General features: G+C 44.1%; 1 long non-coding RNA gene across 1 annotated transcript in view; it reads right to left on the minus strand.

The window, feature by feature from the left end:
- Nucleotides 1–4,406: 4,406 nt before the first annotated feature.
- LOC138260012 (uncharacterized) overlaps nt 4,407–22,408 on the minus strand; it is a 38,525-nt gene continuing 20,523 nt past the window's right edge. The window contains exons 3-4 of the long non-coding RNA XR_011198791.1: nt 17,761–17,842; nt 4,407–4,825 (exon numbers count right to left, since the gene is read on the minus strand). This is a non-coding gene — a long non-coding RNA (uncharacterized lncRNA). The remainder of the gene's footprint in view (nt 4,826–17,760; nt 17,843–22,408) is intronic.

The following is a 22,408-nucleotide window of genomic DNA, read 5'->3' on the forward strand; positions in this document are numbered from 1 at the left end:
CAGTTAACTGGCCATGACGTAAACTCATTTACCATCAGGCACTGTCACATACATAATGATGTACACAGCTAAACTATTATACCCATGTGCATTTGCCATATTAGCTGCACTGCCACCATGCTGCATCTCATGGATCATGGTGCAAGGTTGGCTGCTTTGAGGGGGAGATAATAGGTGTGGAGGAAGGCGCACCTACCTGCACAGACAGAAGATGAAATTGAACTCAGATAGGTCCATGTGTGCTCTGTAATGTTGCACACAGCCATCAACATGTGGAGATATCAATGGTAGCAAAAGCATAGTGTCCTGGCAATTCCAACCTTGGGGTGGAGCAAGGTTACAGTACCGCATGGGTGAAAATTAAACATGTAAGACTGGGACAGCGGCATATTGAAATGTGTGGTGCTGTGGCTTGGGCACGGGAACACCCATTGCAAGGCCTCACCATGCAAATGGATGCATCGGGAGGGCTGACAATGATAAGATGGTGTCAAGCCACAAAAAGGATATAGATCACACCTAGTAGATATGACGCAGAAAATTGCCCCACCTGAGCTTCCCCCCATGTGACACTCAGGTGGGGCAAGGGGCTGATAGACTGCAACCATGAAGTACAAGTACAATGTTTGGGAACTAAGACAACAACGAGCCACCAATAGCAAGCCAGTGATGTGACATATCAACTGCCACAACACAGAAATATTTATTTTGAACAATCTCATTGCAGAGGATGATGGCTCACCTGCTGATCTGCCTGTCCTGGAGTGCCCCGATGACCTGGATGACCAGCTGACAACCATCAGCCAAGAGACCCTCCAAGAAGTCCTTGTATCCCTCCAGACACCACCTCCAGTCGCAAGGAGGAGTAATAATTTAGCAGCCATCCCAGATGCCCCACCCAACACTCCAATAGTATGACCTGCCAGCACCAACACAGCTGAGGACTCCGAGGACCCAGGGACCAGCCTTGAGAGGACAGTGGTAGGAGTCCAGCAGAGCTGGCCAAGGAGGTGCGGGTGGGGATGCAGACTATGGCAGCCAGCCTAGAGGGTATGCGCACATGCCGCATTACGGCCACTGAACAGACTGCCACCAAATGAGGCACACTATCCCCAATGCATGGAGTCCAGCAGTCTCTGAGGGACATAGCTGCTGCCATGAGGGAGAGGCTAAAACAACTTCCCTCCCAAACTGGCAGCAGTATGCTTGAGAACAAGATGGACTCCATGCACCAGGAACTGGCCTCCCTCAGGGAAGACATGGCTGACTACCACAGGGATGTTGCTGCAATTCTCAAAAATCAGCAGTTCCTCCTTGCTGCAGTGATGCCATATGTTGTTCCACAGATGGCTGCGCCCAGGAACTGGGAGTCCACATCTCCAACCACTGAAGTGTGTGTGGCCACCTCTACCTCCCAACCACCACCATCAAGGGCAGAGGACACACCACACACATCGGAGGATAAAGATGTGGAACAGATAATCTTCACCAGTAAGAGTTCCCAGTAGCACCAGCCCATGCCACATGGTCAGTGTTTTCATTTGTCCTGTACTTGAGATCATGCCAGGGTCAGCACAGTTGGATATGTACACTCTCCAAAGACACACTGTTGACTTGTCTGCTACGCACTGTCATTGTCTCTCACCTACAAATTGGCAAATCATGTTCCGCCACACTTAATGACACATCACCCAAGCATGTCCCATGACATGTCCCTCAACCCTCGACTTGTGTTGGGACACAGTTGTGTGGATTTCACTAATGGGGTCACAGACCTGGACATTGTAAATATTGCAGTGCAACACTTGTAAATAAACACCTCGTACACAACCAGCATGTCTTTGTGTATTGTGATACACCTACTACGCTTAGGAATTGTGATGTGTGTAACCACGTCTTTAGTCACAGAGTGTCAGTACAAGAGTGCAGAAATATGGGGGCACATATCTACGCACAAGGTTCCTACATGATGAACGACAATGCTGGTCTCATCCCCTACAAGCAATTCACTAAGTATGTCAAAAATGTAGAACATATGTATGCTTTACCCCCTACATATGGCAGGAATGGCTGTGAAACAGTTCTCACGCATTATCGTCAGCTGGGAGTACCAGTAGAACACATTGGTGTGAAACAGAGGTACTTAACCACATCTGTACTTGCCACTGGTCAGTTTTGCAGGATAGATATTAAATGTAGACTGTTGTCAGATGTGCCACAGTGCCCAACATTCCCACACAGGACCCTAAAACTGGCAGCTAAATTACCACACCAACCTGTCCAATACAATGTAAACATAGTCACCTTGAGTAGTGGGTACACTGGATGGCAGATGCATAGACAGGTAGATGTGTTGGAGCTGCCAATGTGACAGCACAGTTGTAAACAGGTGATGAACATGTCAAGAGAGGAATTTGGTGTCAGGACAGAATCCCTAGGCCAACACACAATTTTCACTGTGCACTCATGGGAAGACCCTGAGACACAAGCATATGACACATGAAGTAAGGGAGTACCCTAAAAACTTTTGATAACAATGAAACTAAACTAAAAAATTCTACAAAACCTATCCTAACCTATTCTTACTATACGTAACCAACAACTAACCCTAACTACCTTATGCTAAACTTACCTAACACATTTAGCAAAACACTATAAACATTGCCCCCGCACCCCCCGTATGTTACGAGGCATATGCAGGACAACATATACTAAACTACACATATAGTAACTATATCTAAACAAATATATAATTTTTTGGTATTTATTTTATTTCTTTATTTTATTAAACACATATATACCCCAACATTCCCCAACACCCACCCACAAAGAAACATGTAAAAGGTAGAAAACCCACCCCCAAACCCACTTATCCTAACTAAACTACATACCTACTCTAATCTAACACTAGCCCCCTAAAACCTACTATAAAACATTAACTCAAATGAGGTGGGAGGGGACAGAACTAGGGGTGAGAGTACCAAAGTCAATCACAGCTTTATACGCATGACGTATCTGTGTCATTTTAATTGATGCATTAATCTTTGTGCGTCGAATTCACTGAAAATCAGCATTGAGAAGAGTGCGAAGGTGGAATTCATGCTAAGGGCCCATGTGTCACATACTTTGTGTTTGCGGATGTTATAGACGTATTTGTGTAAAAGATTTTGACTCAATTCCTGTTTGTGTTACATTGTGTATAGATGTACCCTGCATCAACTTAGAAATGACATGGGCTGTGCTGCAGTGTGGCATATTGTGTATGGGCACATGTGGTAGTCCATGCAACAATGTGATCAGGGTGTGATTGGTCTGCTACATCGATGTGTGTGTGTTACAGAGTCAACAGCATGCAAATAGTTGCATGTATTGCATATGTATGCATGTGTGACAACAGTATATCCACATATGTATGGCAGTCAGTACAATGCAATAGTTCTGGTTTGTGATTATGAATGGTTTTTTTCGTATGTGATGGGCGAAGTTGTCTTACAGAGCATAATATATAAGACGACATACACAGCTCAGGCATTGTTGATGATGGCTGAACAATGTTACCTAGGAAATGTTACCCGAAAACTGTCTCCGTATGTAGATTTGGAGTTTATGGTGACGTGTGTGGTGTACACATATGTCTGACGTGTACAACTTTGGTACATACTGTGTATGACACACTGCCTACATTCCGCCCAGATTATGTTTCGACCACAAATGTTTGATAAAACTCATTACATTTAGCAATGATTGTTGTTATTGTGTGGTTGACCTGCAGCCCTAGCTGCATATGTTCTCATCCATACTGATGTGCATTTCATAGACGTTTGCGTGCAAAGTGCGAAGTCATGTGTACCCTGTGTCAGGATTGGGCCCCATGGCAGTGGCAGGACTGATTACCATGGATGTACTGCACAGGCCCAACTTCATCCATTGCTTGTCATACCTGGGCTAATCGTGATGACCATTTTACCATTGATGTCCCCCCCTTGTCACACATGTTCCCTGCAGCCATTGCAACTCTACACTGAGTTGTGACAGTGTTCTGTTCCAACATTACTGTCTTTCTAATTTTGGACATCCACAACCACATGTGTGGACCCCTTGCTTACCTCCTATTTGGACACGTAGTAGTTGTATGTGATGAGCTATTGATGGACAAGTTGGCAACATGGATTTAATATATATGTTGTGGTCCATAGATTGTGTCCTTCAGTTGTCACATACCAGTGATGAGGCTATTAGTGATGTGTGTAATGGTGGCAGTACAATCTTACGCATCACATGTGATATTGCAACAGTACTTTTCAGATTAGTATTTGTAACATGCTTCCTTAGGTTTGACTCACAATCCTAAGGTATATGTTGTGAAGATTGAAGAGACCAAAGCAGGATTGTTTGAATAAGGGAGGTTTTTATTTACAAAATGTACAAGGTGAGTTGAGTGATTTTTAAGTGAAGAAGTTATCAACTATGTGCTGTCTGCGGTGTATCCCAGGAGCTGTGGTGTGCTGTTCCCCCTCCATTTCTTCACCACCATCCTCCTCCTCAGGCAGGTCATCAACCTGCTCATACAAGGGGACGTTCATCCGCACATGTATGTTGTGCAGGATAGCACATATCATTATGATCTTGCAGACAATGTGTGGGGCATATAGGAAGCTGCCTCCTGTGAGGTCCAGGCACCTGAATCTTGACATCAGGATGCCAAGTGTCCTCTCCACGATATTTTGTGTCTTCCGATGTTCCTCATTACATGCACCCTCTGCTGCTGCGCTTGGGTTGACAAATGGGGTCATTATCCATGGCTGTATTCCATAACCATGATCCACTGAAAAAGATAAAAGGAGTAAGTTGTTGTTAAGCCTTGCAACAGGTTTGTCATGTAGCAGTTGACATTTTGAGCTGGTTGTGATTCATATGTGTTTGTGGTATGGTGTGAGTGCCTGGCCTTGAGCAAGGTTTTCTCAGCACTGTGTTGTTGGACATGACAATCTTGAGTTTGGCTCAGGACCTTAGACATATGATTTGGAATCCTAACTGATGGTCAGTATGTATGTACCATGCGTTGTGTAGTGCACCTATGTATCAGTGTGCTATCACTAGAGGGGACATGACACATCCTCACAACACAATGGGGTCACATGTGGTAACATTTTGACATTTGTCATTACAGATGATGTGTGACACTTAGGCCCATTGAAATGAGTAAGTGACAATCCACAACACGTCTCCAACATTAGCAGCACTGTCCTGCAACATTTTGACTATGCAAGAATGCCCCATGTGCGACATGTTGCTTGGCAACCCTTTATTGTCCCCTGCGCCAGTGGCTACTATGGAGCCGTGCACCTACACTACCAACCTTGCACCAGAGTGCTTGGCCAGCTGCCCTGTGGAGGAGGATGTATGTTGGGCAGGAAGAGACACCACCCTATATATATGCTGTTTTGATGGACAATTGGCTCTTTCTGTGTGTGCAGCAGTATGCAGCATCCAATGGTCGCACATTCATATGAGTTCAAAGCACAGGCTACTTCCTCATTGCAACCTGCAAATGGCACCCCTGGGGTGGTGTTTGATGTTGGCACTGCCTCAGGTTTTAGGAGACACCTACATCTGAGTCAGCATCATCATGCTATGTATCTTGTGGTGACTGACCTGCAGCAACACACATTGCACGCCCTTTCCACGCTACATACTGCATGGGAGGGTGGCCGATTTTCAATGTAGCTTCAAGTCAGAAAAGAATGGTCATCTGCCAAGTTGTACATACAGTGCAGGCCATGACAATGGCACTGGGGGTTTTTACATGGGTCCCTTGGTGACCCTGAGTGACAGCTAATGTTTGTGGCAGCCATCAGGTGTCCAAGGGTGTGTATCCCATTGTTTCAGGATTATCAACATTACTACCAGTGTCTCTCCTATCTTCCAACACATGATTCAGAATTTATACTGTCAACACATGCTCAGTGCAGGCTATGGGATGGAGCTCAGCTACTTAGCAAATATGTCCCTTGGCACAGTGCATGTGAGGTCAGTGATGTCCTTTATTCTCCTACAGGGTCCAACTTTGGCATCCATGGTCTGCACTGTCTAACCTTCACTCTGCCCCATTGTGGGCCATTTATTTTTTATGGTACTGACATGACGGTGTTGTGGGTCAGTAACTGGTGCATGCGAGGTGGCATTACAGTCGGTGTGGTGTCACTTATCACAAACTGGCACATGGTATGTGATGGGCATTGATTTTGTATTCCTATGTGTGTGAACCAATGCGTAAGGCAGATGTCTATGCACACTACAGGTAAGTCAGGTATGTGTTGATGAGATGTAGTTGGTATTGGCAGCAGTTGTCTGGCATTTGATGTCTGTTCTGGCAGTGACTTGCACAGCATGATTTGAGGGATCTGTGCCTAAATGAGACTTACGTAACATGAGCATGGTGTGTGCCATTGACATTGCTGTGCTATTTTTTTGTTTGGTGTACTGTGTGTGAAGAGGTCGTAGTAGGCAACCTGTGGGCACTTGTAGTGGTCTGTGTAGTTCTTCTTTTAGCAAAGGGTACATATCTGCACATGTCCTTAACATGGTGTGCCTGTCAAGTTGTGTGTGTGTTACGTACATGTGGGTGTATGTGTTTGTGGTCTGCACTGATTGTGCTGTACTGCAGCATGGTGCCTATGTGTTGTTACCTGCACATATGTGTTACCCTGGTCATGTGTTTATGTAGTGGTGTATGTCTTGGGTGTCCTAAAAGGTTGGTGTGTTGTGTGTATATTGCTAGGTTTGTTGACTTATCCACTAGGAGGCCATTTCCATATTGTCCATCCTGGAAGTGTTCATTGATCCTGCTGTGCTGGAATGTGGAGACGTCATGGATACTCCCAGGACATTTGGCCAAAATGTTTATGAATAGTCCTTGGTGGTCCACTATGCCCTGCACATTAATGGAATCTGTGTGCTTGTGATTCTGGTATAAGTGCTCTGTTGCTGCAGGTGGAATGAGCCGTACATGGGCAGTCAATTGCACCGAGCACATGCTGGAAGCCATGGATTTGATAGAACCCCTGTTTTTTCTCCTGCTCCTTTTGCTGGGTGTCGGGGAAGCTGATGTGGTGTTGTGTCGGGGAGATTATAGCATCTAACACCTTTGGCAGGAACACAGAGAATGATGGCTATGAGACACCAACAACCAGGGCACCCGTTGTTTGGAATGAGCCACTTGCCAGCATGTGCATGACAGCTAGCTTTGTCATAGGTTGTATGTAGTGTGGGGTCTGCAGGCTGGCTGTGATTAGTGGCTCAGTGTGGTGCAGCAGGTGTAGTATGGATTGCCGGTTGAGTCTGAAGGTCCTTATGATGTCCTGGTTCTGAAGACCCTCTCCTGCCTTCTGCGTTGCCTTTGGGGGCCGCGTTGTGGTGGTGGTGATTGCTGTAGTTGCTGCTGTCCACTGCGTCGTCTCGCAAGCTGGATCAGTGGCACCTCCATCTTCTCCTGCTGGTTGGTAATGTTGCTTCTCTGTGTTTTCCTTAAGTAGTGATGCGTCTGCCTGATTTTAACGCCTAGTCTGACTCAGGCGTTAAAATCTTGATGCAAATTGGAGTTAATGTCATTTTGTGGGTTCGCCTCCCACTCGTGCTTCATTTTTGCCGGGGTGGATAAATATGGCGCTAGGGGCTTAGAGTCATTTTTTTTATGGGAACGCCTACCTTGCATCTCATTGACGCAAGGAGGTTTCACGCATCCAAGACATGATGCTAACTCCAATATTTTGACGCTAGACGGATCTAGAGTCAAAATATAAATATGGCTTTCAGTTTGCGCTGAATTGGCATAAAAAAATGACGCTAATTCAGCACAAACAGAGTATAAATATGCCCCTCAGTGTAGAATAGGATAAAAGCAAATTATGAGAGGCTGAAGAAGAAAAAGCAGCCATTCAAATATTAAATGGTGGGAATGGATGTGATTAGCAAAGAGGGTCTAGAACTGATGACAATTTGAAGTGAGTTCAAAGGTAGCGGTCCAAGGTGGCTGAAGACTCAGAGTCTGGATGCCTCCCTGCGTGGAGTCTGGTTGGTGCAAGCAGATGCTGATTGGCATATCTTAGGCTGCGGGTGGGGATGTGTTGTGCTAAGGTACTGGAAAGATACACTAGAGATACTAACTGCTTGTAGGACAGTGTTAAGAACTTTTCTAAAGAAATGCTCTTGTCAGAAATACAAAAAAGGGACAAAAGAGAGAGCCCGTATAGCCCTCTAGAGCCCAGGCTATCAAGATACACAACAAAAGATACACTGCTTGTATGTGGACTGCATTCAGAGAGACCTCCACCTTGGGTACCCTGTCACTCATGTCCAAGCTGTACTTCACATGCACTACATGCACTGGAAGCTACAGTATTTTACGAAAGGAGAGTTAATAGACAGTCTCTCTACTGAGGTGCAGTATAGATGGCCAGAAGAGCATGAATATCAGTCGCTTGTCACCACTGTTTAATGTCTCATGACCTGTCATGGAAAAGGGGATCATAGTCACCCGTGATAAATGGATTACACCTTTGGGTGCCCTCTAAGGCTGCTTCAGCATCTGTCACTATTAATGATTTCTTGGATCCGATGAATCTTTTTCTAAGTTCCAAGGGGTGAAGAGAAATACATTAAACCATTGAACTTAAAATTACATTGTAACCCATTGGGTCACTGTGAGAAAACTGGGCTTGTTGCAGAAGCCCCCTCACCTTTTGTCCCCATTTTTAACTGATACTGGTGTTTTCCTATTCTGATTGGGACCTGGACCCTGCTAACCATGCCCAGGGCCTATGCTCTGACTACAAAGGTAAATGCAAATTAGGCTCTCACAACCTACCTGTAAGTCCCTAGTATATGGTAGGGCATGTAGGTTTAGGGACCCCAGTGAAGTTATGGCATCCCTGGGTGAAATGCTGTGGTGTCTGGTGCCATTTTAAAAGCAGACCAGCCTTGCTGACTGCCTTTAAAATAAATGAACCCCAAATTCGACAGTGGAATTAAAAATACTTCTAAAGTCTTAAACTATAATTCACCCCTAAGGTCTACCAGAGGTGCTCCCAAGGGTTGGGTGCAGTATAAATATAACCAGAGATTTTATAAAATATGTTTAATAAGCTCTGGTGAGGGAAAAATTACCAAGTTCATTTTCCCCATTATAGTACATTAGCTCTGTAGGCTAACATTGGGAGGCGTTGTTAAAAAAATATAATAAAAATAATAGAGTCTCATTTTTTGCTGGGAAAGAGTTTAATATGTCATGTTTGATATCAAATTACTAGTTAGAATAAATCCAACAACTTTCTGTTACTAATTGGGAAAAGGATCTACAGGGCTGCTTTTGGTAAGACTCTGGCAGACTGAGCCAAGCTACCTTAATGAAGTGTGAAGTGGCCTAGGCTGAAACAAAGGAAGCATCTGATGGTAGGAGAACTGCTGTAGAGGATGGCAGAGTAGGAATTGGGTAGGGTGGCCAAATTGGTTTACAAAGGAGAGAAAGACACTTGGGACAGGAACCAGACTTCCCTTATTTCCTGTTTTCCCAGTCAAATAGGATCCCAGGAATTAGATTAGTAAAGAGGCTGAAAGAGGTGGGTGTGTTAGGAAAACTTAGCCACACCAGTGGGTGGGATCATCCAGATCTAACCTCCAAGGAGAGATTTTCTCCATTTTGGATTTTTGAAAAATGTTGCTCACTGGCATTGATTTTTGCCGCACTTTGCAGGAAGTAGTCACCCCATAGGGTGGCACCCTGCTTGCATACTCAGGAGCAAGGATAAATATGGAAGAGCTGCCCAGCAACTCAGGTCCCTGCTGAAAGAAAGACTGAAGAAGAAGGACTGCCCTGCTGAACCTCTGGTTTGCACCTGAAGGACTGCACCCACACGGACTGCACCAGCTGCGCACACTGGCCTTCACCATTAAAAGGACTTTGCCTTACTTCTGAAGAGCCAGGAGTGGACTACCTGTATGTAACAGGTACAACTACCAAGAGTTCCCTGCATCAAGTCCTGCAAGAAGAGCCCAACTGACCAAAGTCCAGTTGCCTTTTGAGGATTCTGACCAGGTGCACTCTCAGAATTGTAGTCCCCAATTCCAAGGAGGAACTCAGAGGTTCTGGAACCTTGGACCAAGTTTGTGGACACTGCAAGACCCCAAAAAGGACATCTGTGAAAAGATACAGAAGTTTGGAGAAGTTGGGAGCAACTTTGGAAAAAAGCTTCATAAGGTGACAGACTCGCCGATGAGAGTCAAGATGGCGTTGAACCACGACCTGGCCTAAATTTCCCCATCAACAAGACTTCCGGGGTTTGACCGGTACCTCACGCTGAGCCAAGCCGAAAATGTCACATCGCAAGCCAGCCTGAAGAGGAGCCTCGATCGAGGATGAGAGAAAAAGCTCCAGATAAAAGACTAAGGGGCATATTTACAAGCCCCTTGCACCTCCTTGCGCCACATTAGCGTATTTGTTTTACGCTAATGTGGCATTAGGTAGGCATTTCTGATGTGCCATACTTACAAAGTGGAGCAATTCATGCATTGCCCTTCCTTGGTAACCCCTTGCGCCACATTTTACCTGCGCCAGGCATAATGTATGCAAGGGGGGCATTCTGGTGCTGGGAGGCCCAAACAATTGTGCAAATTTACAAGATTTCACTGTGCCATTTTTTTGCATCATTTTTAATGCTTGCTCAGAGCAGGCATTAAAATGATGCACCCATTATGTTCAATGGACCTCCCTGTGCTTTGCTGCACCAGTGTCAAATTTTTTGACGCTCTTGTAGCAAAGCGCCACAATAGCGGCAAAAATGTTGACACTATTGTGCTAACGACCTCCATGGCACAACCATGTCGTAATTAGGAGCCAGCACGGGGGTGCAAGAAAATTGGCACATCATATATGATGCGCCACTTTCTTGTTAATATGCTCATATATCCGAAGGTACATTTTTGACTGAGGCCTCCCACTCGGTGTATCTGACCTGGGCTCCATCGCGGTTGGCCTCAAATTTGGACTTTTCCCTGTGCGACCTGATAACTGCGGTTCATATGTTTTGCTTTTAGGCACTAGGAGGCACATTTTTAGATTTAATCCTTAAAAAATAATATCTCCGGTTCCCTACATTGGATTGTTGTTGTTTTTGTGTCATTTTAAAGATAAACACATTTACCAGTTTTATAAATTGGTGTTGGATTTTCACTCTGTGTTGTGCTTTACTTATTTATTGTCTTGTTGATATTAAATGCTTAACACAATTTTCTCCTAAGTTAAGCCTAACTGCTCTTGGGCCACACTACCAAGGGTTGAACAAGGATCAATTTATTGAGACCTGACTGGATCTAATGTGAGATTGTACCAATTACTAAGTGTAGGTACCAAACTGCTCCTACTAATAACCTGCTTTCCAACAGTTACACATTGAATGTCAGAGGAAAAATGAAAGTTCCAAAGATTTATTACAAATTCAAAGCCAGGCTTATGTAAATGAGTCTCAAAAACATGTTATATGCGTGCAAGATTAAAGTGAGTTCAAGGGTCAGACAAAATTGAAACTCACCAACATTGAATAGACCAAGACATCAGTAGCAACAATACAGAAAGTAAGGAATAACACTTGATGCTCTGAGTTCAAGCTTTGATTCTCCTGCCTAACCATTAGACCTATATTTACCTAACTACTTTGAAATATTACAAATGTGTCAGCAAAAAGTGTCAGCACTGCAGAAACCTCAATAGCCAAACAAAAAAAAGCAGAGTCTGTACCTATCTAAGTCCCTAAGTGTCCGCACTAGTCAAAGGGCAGAAAGGGTCTGAATCTCTAATCAGCTAAAACACCATTTCCCTTCAAACTTCGGATAGTTGACCTCACTCCCAGTAACTTGCCATAGTCCGTGCACAGACGTGAATGGTATCCTTTAATTAGGCTTTCATCTCTTGGTTCAGCCAACAGGACAACCTTGGATCTTTCCCTTCTTCAGGAATCTGGAGGGGATTTCTTCTTCACAACTCCTCATTAACACTCCCGTCCTTGGCAACCCATCTCCTCATACTGCCTTATCTGTAACTAACTGAAGGTTAAACACAAAGAGTGCATTTTCAAGTCTTATCTCCAACTTACTTAGCGTAAACCTTAATACACATTGAAATACATGGTTATATGTGTATTTCATTTGGGTAAAATATTTGAAGAATAACTACGAAAATGTCGATTAGACTATTATAATATTCATTTGTAAAATAATACTGAGATACATGTGATTTGCATAATCAGATTTCTACTTATAAATGCATTTCAGTTCCTGACTCCAGTCTCTTCATTTACAATATACATTTAAACACACAATCTATATGGTGCTGAGTGAATTTCAGTTCTCCTTCTGGAGTGTATAATGACACATGCTCTCTCAAGGCCAAACTGAGTCTTGAACTTCTTTAGGAGTAACAATTAACCATGCAGAGCACCCCTAGGGTATTCTTAATATGCATCTTTTGTACATAAAAAAAACCAGAATGATATTGTGAGGTACAGGGTGACACACAGACACAGTCTTGTGACCCTATAACATGTGAAGAAAGCCACCAAAAATATGAAGCAATCCCTAGTATATCCATGGTACTCTTTGGAGAAGTATGTCAGGTAGCCAAAACCCACCACATATCCGTTTATGCTCACTGGCGCCTGTTGAAGGACACAATTGTAATTATTGTTAAAGTAATTAGAAAATATGTGTGGATGTTGTTGATTTCCTCTTCTTTTAAAATGAATCTTGTCAAGCTTTTGAATGTATATTTTCTATTACTAGAGAGTAGAGTGGGAGAACAAGAAGCAGTTTTCATACCTGCAGATGCATCAACCCTACTTTAAGAAAAATACCAGAAGAATAGAACAGCACATTTTTTTATTTATTATGGTTCTGTATCACTATGAGCAAGGGTAAGAGTCTTCTCATCAGGCATTGAAACACTTCTAACTTCTAAAGTCTGAGTGTTTTTTTTAAATAATTGCAGGTTAAAGGTATATGTGTATGATGTGCACATGAATTTATAGTGAAATGCAATATTAATTCTTAGAAATTGCTTTTTCATTTCCACCTTCTTTCAATTACAATGTCTCAAAACAGCAACTTGCAGCTGAAAATTGCCAGTTAAGTTTAGCAAAGTAACAGGCACAAAGTTCCACTACACTGCACCCATTTTAATATATTTTGTCACACTGAGCTGAAAACAACATTCTTACTTAAAATGTGCAGTTTATGCAGCAGATGGTGGACTGTGAGGAAAGTGTGTATAATGTACATTTATATCGAAAAAGCTGCAGTCTCAGAAATCAGCCTTTCGAGTGACCCTGCCTCTAGTTAATACAGTTTTTTGCTAAACTCAATGATATGTTAGCAGCTCAACTTAGAAACCTAAGGTAAAGTTGCACTGCTGCATTGCATGAATGGGAAAAGGCAGAACTGTGACATATCTACTTAGAAGTGGAGCAGTTCTGCTCTCTCACTAAGCTGGTGCACTTGCGGCTTCCATACGCCAACCCTGGCACCCTTGAACCATAGACCGCTGTAGTTGGCATATGTTTGTGTGCAGGAAGGAGTGCCTTTCTGCATAAAAATATCCATAAGGCATTTTCTTCTTTATATGTGTGCAACATAATGCAGTGTAGTTGCAAAGAGAAAAAACTAAATAATTTCTCCTTTTTATACCTGCTTTAGACAGAGGCAGGGTTTTGGAGCAAATCCCTATTTATAATCAGGGTTGGACTGGGAACGCATAGCAGCCCTGGCAAATTTTGTCAGACCAGCCCCCACAGGGTGCATAGCGAGTGAGCATGACCACCACAATGGGGCATGGGAGGGTTCTCCCCTCCACTGAATATTTGGGAAAAATTGCAGAAACTGTTCATTCTACAACACATTTTTCATTACATATTCAATTGTATTAGTTTTTAAAGCATAGTAAATGATGACTTTACAATGCACCAGGATACAGCCATCGTTATTGGGGTTCTTCAATGATTCGCACACCATCACCCTCAAACAGTTCCTCTCATCTCTCCATAGCCCCACTCTCACATGTATTTTATTTGTTTTATAGTGCATTTCTTTTCAACATATAATGTTAGAGCACTTAACATCACACACACACACAATGAATCATACATGTGTAAATCAGTGCAAAAAATGTTGTCAAAAGGGACCACAAGGTGTAGGATTCACATGTCATCCATACTGGTAGGCATTTTTAAGAGTGCTTGGTCTAGAGAAGAATAAACTCAGGATTCCGAATGTAATACAGTGGTTAGGGTTGACTTTACTATAAAAAATGTAGGGCCTCATTTACAAGAATCTGATGCATCGCCATAGACGGGAAAGATTTTTTGCGCTTCCCGCACATCCTCTATCAACGCCAAGGATGCACTGTATTTACAATATAGAGCTTCATGGCACTCGTTTTCATAGATGGTCAGAAATTCTGACACATCTGTTGGACTTAAATTCACACATTGCTGGAGTAGCATTGTTACACTGACACAAATCCAGCAATGCGAGGAGTTTCCAATAGAAAAATAGCCCTGTGTCAATTTTACTTCTGCTCTGAGCAAGCAGTAACAGTTTGATGCAGTGAAGTCGCAGAATGACGCAGAGAAATATTGTCAATTTTACTGTGTGAGGTCTGTGTGGCTTATCTCGTAGGAATGCCTACCCTGAATACATTATACCCGGCACTGGATTAATGAGACACAGGGCTTTACAAACTGACGCGTTGGGCCCAATGTGTCAGTTTGTAAATATGGAGCAGTGTAGTGCATTGCTAGCACCACTGCTGCATCACAAAAAGTGACAAGGGGTGGCGCAAAGGGCTTGTAAATGAGGCCCGCAGCTCTACCCCAACAAATGATTTTCAGCAGAATTAGGCTAATCAAAGACTGGGAAAAACAAAACTTTCTAACCAGTGCGATGCAGTTTGTATGCAGCTCTTTGATGGCAGTTCATAGCTAGCTGTGCTACATTATTATTGTAACTTACGAACTGCACAGTAACAAAAAGAGCTCTGTGACAAAAGCAGTATCACACTGAGCTGTGCACATAAAATACTGTTCTATGATCTGCATAGTACACGTTAATTTTAGAAGGCATATTAACCCTCTGCCCTACTTTAGATGAGTCAAAACCGCCACTAGATAAAGCCCAGATTTCTATATACATTAATCACCACAGTTATCTTGGCACTTTTATTGTTGCCTGAAAACTGTTGGATATTCAATGAACTCTGGAGTGCTTTTAAAACTGCTGCACTGCTTCAAATCTGGCCCCCACCCTTCCAGCCTTCCGGGGAAACACCCAATGCCCGGTCCGGCCTCTCCAGCCTTGTCTACAATTCTTTGTGCATAAGGATTAGCATTAAAGCCCATGGGTGGTTGCACAGAAACGCCCAGGCACTACTCATGGAACACCCTTTTAATGCAAAGTAACAAAAGGCAGAACATTGCTATGGGCTAATTTACTTTTGGGTTGCAAACCAACGCAAATCTTGGATTGCCTTGGTTTGTAAATCCCAGCAGAAGGCTTTGCATTGGGTTGAGTAAAAAAGTAACGCAAACTTAGTAAATCTCAGTTTATGTATGGACTAAATAGAGCCAATGCTTGACTCGTTTTACATGTTTCTAAACAAAGGTTCATATAAGCGAGTGGGATATGGAGATGAAATGATGGAGTCGATTAAGCACTTTATGAGGAAACTGTCTGGAAGCTGTGAATTACAGCTTTTATTATTACTAGACTGCATGGGCCTTATATCGTCAGGTTTAAAATAATGAAAAACTGAGGTAACCCCTCTGCAATGTGAAACTCTGATTCTGTAGGTTCAGCAAATCTATTCAGTTAAGTGTATAATGTATAATCTGTCTTACTAGCTAGAATGATTTGCTTTATGTCCTTTTGGAAGGCTTTGCGCCAAATGCATTTTAAGAGATTTTCAGTGTGGAGATTCCTGCTCCCACTGCAAGTTATTTCACATTTGATCTATGAGTGCTCTGGAGATATGCCAAAACTTAGATACAGCTCTGCCTGGTATAAGTTACAATTGAGGATCATTGAAGGGGCTTTGCAAATGTGTCAGTGCTGTTATATCAGGTTAATGGTGCACCATGAGGGATCTTTGGATGTCTCAAGAATGTTTTAAAAATGCACTCTGTAGGCTAGAGAGAGCACAGATCTTTCTTAAGGAATAGAGATGTTAGAGTACCTGCAGACCAGTTCATGATAAAGAAAAATATTTTGTTGGAGCGCTTTACTAGCTTTGTGTACAAGCTTGTTGACTTCTAGATTCCATTTTGCATTTTGGTAGCTGTAGTTTTGTTTTATCTCTTAAAAATGCAGAAGTGTAGGTAACAGAATGCATAAAATCTATGGGGCATATTTATGGAAAAGTGGCGCATCATTTATGATGCACCGCTTTTCTAATGCCCCATTGAGTCCCCCTAATGCCACCATGTGTGCGCCATAATTACAATATGGCACACCATGTCAGTCGTGTCCCCATTAGCATCATAATCTATGGTGCTAATGTGGCGCTTTGCTGTATTAGCACCATAAAATATGGAACTAATCTAGCAAAGCACAGGGAGGCCCATTGTTTTAAATGGGAGCGTCATCTTAATGCCTGCCTCAGGTAGGCATTAATAATGACATTAAAAATAGTGCAGTGAAATCTAGTAAATTTCAATGCGACATTTTTCTGTGCCTTCCTACGCAGGAATGCCCCTCTTGCATATACTATGCCTGGTACAGGCATAATGTGGCACAAGGGTTTACAAAGCGGTGCAATGCTTGCATTGCACCACTTTGTAAATATAGTACGTGGGATATGTCACCTCAACTCCACATTGGTGTAACAAAATGACACAAATGTGGTGTGTTGGAGTGTAGCTTTTATAATCAAAATTTAACATGAACTGCTTGCAAAATAATGTGTAATGAAGCTGCATAGAAAACGCATTAAAATGTTTCTAATGTACACGTTTGAAATGTGCCCACGGGATGTGGCCACCAATGTATACGATGATTAGTGAAATTGACTAATAATGGATTATTAGTGTGCTAATGTATGTGTAGACGGGTCCCGGAGGCCGCGTCTGACTCACCTCGAGTCCGCCATCTTTCGGCTGGCTCCACGGAAACGGCGCGGCGTTCCCCTGGCAACGGGGAGACGCCACATCGTTACAGCATCGACGACTTCCGGTCAAGGGGATTGAAGAAGGACGCTGATCCGGAAGAGAGGGGCGCGACGGAAAACCAGAGAGGAGAAGAGAGGAGCACGACGAGAAACCAGGACGGAGATAAGAGGACAGAGTCTTTGACAGCCCCGGCGAGAAACCAGGAGGAGGTCCACAGAGGAAGTGCCGAAACGCGGGAACCGGAGAAGCGAGAGACGCCGGAGAGACGAGAAAGCCGCCACGACCCAGGAGGGTCGTGGCTTGACAAGGTACGGTCCCTCCTAGGGACAGGAAGGGTCAGGGGGAATCTCGGGCACGGAGAAAGGCACTAGGGAAGTGGGAGGAAGGACGGGGAGGGTGAATGAGAGACAAGGGAAGGGGCACGAAGGGAACCAGGCACGTTATGGACCTCAGGAACCCTAAACCCCACCACTGATCAACCCCTCACGAACTTGCCCGCTTGCTGCCTTTTCCCTCACGAGCACAATACCCCACCCAGCACCTCAGAAATACTTACCTGTTCCTTTTCTTTTTATTTCATTTCTGCCGGGGTTCGAGGGAGACGCCCACATCCTTCACAGACCGGAGGAAGAGGAAACCTAGGAGGGAAAAGAAAGGAATTGAGGAAAGCAGAAACCCCAAGACTTACCAAAAGCCTTCGAACAATGATTAAGAGAATAACCTGTGAATAAACAGAGAATAAAATTTCAAACATAAAGACACCCCATTCTTTTGACTCTACTTGATCCGCTCGTAACACAGCCTGCCACAGTGGTGTCAGAAGTGGGATCCAGTTCTCAGGTGGGCTTACGAGCGTTTCATCATGAGTGAAGTTCCATCCCTTGAGGATATGATTAAACAACTCGCAGAAGGACAGAGACATCTGCAGTTGGTGTGGGAAGCACACCAAAGAGAGGCCAAGGAAGACCGGGAGGCCTTACAATCGGCTTTAAAAAGTCAGGCTACAATCCTAGCCAATAATCAACTAGTACATGAGACTGCATTACAAAAGTTAACCAATACGATCGCGACCAGTAAGGTACATCCAAACGTTCCCAGTTCGGTCCTCCAAAAGTACCAAGAAGGGGAAGACCCAGACTCATTTTTTATGAATTTTGAGAGGGTAGCCTCATCTGCTCAATGGCCAGAGGACCGCTGGGGTCAGTATGTGGCCCCCTTGCTTACGGGATTCCTGCAGACTGACTACCAATCCGCAAACCCTGATGGTTCTACCCCCTATAAAGAGATTTAAAAAAGTATCCTGGGGTGAGTTGGGCATGATACGGAATATTATCGTTTACGATTTAGAAAAATAAAATGGAGTACGAATGAGGACCCTCGCTCCTTCTACTTTAGGGTGAAAGACTTGGCTCTAAAATGGTTGGGACCCATAGGGACAACCCGGGAGGATGTCATTAAGACAATTACTTTAGAACAGTATTTGGATTCCCTGCCCCTGAGTACTAAGAATTAGATCCTACAACATCCAAAGGTGGACACTGAGGTTGCTATTGATTTGGCTTGTGCTTTCCATCGCTCCACAGAACTTAAACCCGTGGCCCCGAGGTCTTTCCAAAAAAAAACCATCCCTCCACCAAAACCAGTTCCCAGGTATTTCCCCGAAGAAACGCGGTTCCCTAAACCCGTAGAACATCACCCTATGCAGTCCCCACAATGTTTCCACTGTGGAGAATGGGGACATATTGCCAGAATATGTCCCAGGAAATCCGAAGGACCGGAACCCATGGAAATTGGGGTCACACGACGTAGAGTTCTATGTACAGGGAAAGGGAATGAGAAATTTAGATACCTGGTCACCATAAACGGACTGGTCATTTCGGCACTAATTGATTCAGGATGCAGCCAATCTGTAATCCGGAAGGATCTAATCCCTGTGGATACTTCGGTCACTAACCGCTGGGTATCCATATGTTGTATACATGGAGACAAAGGAACTTATCCCCTCACCACGGTTAAGATAGAATGGGGTCCCTTTCAGGATATGGTTTCGATAGGGGTTATGGATCGACTAATCGAGGACTGTATTATCGGGACTGATTATAATCGATTCTATGACCTATTAGATCAAGTCCGTGGACCCGCTGAGACTCCCGAGTGGTGGACCGAAGCCCCTTTTTTCAATGTCCCCATAGAAGTACCACCGCACCGAAAGAAACTTACACGAAACGAGAAAAGACGGGAGAAAAGACAATATCAGGAAACCCGAGAGACAAAGGATATTCCTAAACTAGTAGCAGAGATTAGTAGCAGGCCCATCTCCTTCCCAAGCAGCCAGAGAGAAGATCCTACCCTTTCCCATGCCTGGAGCTCGGCCAAAACAGAGATCACTAATGAGGTGGGTCCTTATTTTCTTATCAAGAAACACCTCCTATACCGAATAACTAGAACTGTAAAAGGGGAAACCAAGCAACAATTAGTAGTTCCAGAACCATTTCGAGCTCATGTACTGTTTTTAGCCCATAATCAACCCGGGGGAGGCCATTACGGTCGGGAAAAAACGGAAGAATATCTGATGCGAAAATTCTACTGGCCAGGAGTATATGCTCAGATACGCAGGTACTGTTCCCAATGTCCTAGATGCCAATTAACTGAGCCAGGAATGCCCAGGAAAGCACCATTATACCCTTTACCCATTATTGATATCCCTTTTAAACGGGTGGGCATGGACCTGGTAGGACCCCTCCTTCCCTCTTCTAAAGGACATACCTACATTTTAGTCATAGTTGACTATGCGACTAGATACCCAGAAGCCATACCCCTCTCCAGCATGACCACCAAAACAATAGCCCAAGCCATGATAACAGTGTTTTCCCGAATAGGTTTTCCCCAGGAAATATTGACGGATCAAGGTACACCCTTTATGTCAAAACTCATGAAACAGGTATGTCAGTTATTAGGGATCACCCAGCTACGCACCTCGGTCTATCACCCCCAGACAGATGGGCTGGTAGAACGATATAACCGTACAATAAAGACACTGTTAAGGAAAACCGTGGATGAATCCGGTCGCAACTGGGATCAGAAGCTTCCCTTGGTCCTATATGCCATAAGAACCCACGAACAGTCCTCTACGGGACATAGTCCCTTTGAATTGGTTTTCGGGAGGCAGCCTCGCAGTCTTCTGGATATGGCTGCCGAGACATGGGAGGAAGAACAGGAAGAAGGGAAACCCCTGATGGACTATATCCATCAACTCAGAAGCCAGTTACAAACCCTCTGGGAAGATGTTCATAGTCATTTAGTCACGGCTCAGAATCAACAAAAATCATACTATGACAAGGGAAGCAAAATACGTCCCTTTCTCCCTAATGAACAGGTCCTCATTATGCGACCTACATCTGACCATAAGCTGATTGCTAAATGGCAAGGACCCTATAGGGTTATTAAATCAGTCTCCCCTGTTACCTATCTATTAGAGATAAGTACCAACCCAAGGAAAACCCCAATTTACCACATAAATTTGTTAAAACAATGGAAATCTGCAGAAGAGACTAAAGACCAGACGGACATCGGGTGTTTGGTCTCTTATACCAAAGAACGAGAACTAGAGATATGTCCTATAAGAATAACCCATCCAGAAGAAAAACCCAGTATTAATCAAAAGCTAACTGATACTAAAAAAACTCAATTAGACACCCTAATCGAGCAATTTCTTCTCCAAAACACCAGGAAAAACTTCATTAACATATCATCACATTAACACACCTATAGGACACGTAGTACGTCTTCGTCCTTATCGCATCCCTGAAGCACGAAGACCTATCATTGAAGCCGAAGTCGAGGCAATGTTAGCCTTAGGGGTTATTGAACCCTCTAATAGTTCCTGGAATTCCCCCGTAGTGTTGGTTCCTAAACCAGACGGATCGATAAGATTTTACATTGATTTTCGCAAACTTAATGAGATTTCCCTTTTTGACACATACCCTATCCCCAGAGTGGATGACATCTTGGAGAAATTAGGAAAGGCTCGTTATTTATCCACCCTGGACTTAACCAAGGGATATTGGCAGATACCCCTTCACCCCGATGCCAAGGAAAAGACAGCCTTTTCAACCTCTTCCGGCCTTTATCAATTTACGGTTTTACCTTTTGGTCTTCACGGCGCTCCCGCGACTTTCCAGCGTCTGATGGATCGAATCTTAAAACCCTTCCAGACTTTTACCGCCGCCTACCTGGACGACATAGTCATTTTTAGCGAAACCTGGCAAGATCACTTAGTACATCTGGATACGGTCTTCTCCGCCTTAACGGAAGCCGGTTTAACTGCCAACCCTAAGAAGTGTTTGCTAGGAAACACTGAAATCTCCTATCTGGGTTATATCATAGGAAGTGGCACTCTACAACCACAACAAAACAAAGTTGAGGCCATATTACAAACAGCTAAACCCAAAACAAAGAAAGACCTACGGTCGTTCCTGGGCTTAGTAAGATACTACCGCCGATTTATCCCCAATTATTCCACCATTGCTGCCCCTCTAACTGACCTCCTGACCAAACAAAACCCCACAAAATTGGCTCCATTTACCAACTCCCAACAGAGTAGCTTTGAACGATTGAAACAGTCCCTTATCACAGACCGAATACTAAAATGCCCCGATTTCTTAAACACTTTTCACTTGTATACTGATGCATCGGACGTAGGTCTCGGAGCCGTGCTCACACAGCCCGATGACGAGGGTTTTGACCACCCAGTGGTTTTTCTAAGTAGGAAACTGTTTCCACGAGAGACCCATTACCCAACGATCGAAAAAGAATGTCTCGCCATTAAATGGGCTGTGGAATCCTTGCAGTATTATCTTTTGGGCAGGTCCTTTGTTCTGTTCACTGACTATGCCCCTCTCACCTGGCTTGCCTCTCACAAAGACTCCAACTCCAGAATCTTGAGATGGTTCCTAGAACTGCAACCCTTTACGTTCCAGGTTCGCCATATCCCTGGTTCCCTGCAAGGTCCAGCCGACTACCTCTCCCGGTTTCCTCCTTCATCGGACCTCGAACAGCCCCGATCAAGGGTAGGGGATTGTAGACGGGTCCCGGAGGCCGCGTCTGACTCACCTCGAGTCCGCCATCTTTCGGCTGGCTCCACGGAAACGGCGCGGCGTTCCCCTGGCAACGGGGAGACGCCACATCGTTACAGCATCGACGAC

Source organism: Pleurodeles waltl, chromosome 9 (genome assembly GCF_031143425.1).
Source record: "Pleurodeles waltl isolate 20211129_DDA chromosome 9, aPleWal1.hap1.20221129, whole genome shotgun sequence".
NCBI lineage: Eukaryota > Metazoa > Chordata > Amphibia > Caudata > Salamandridae > Pleurodeles > Pleurodeles waltl.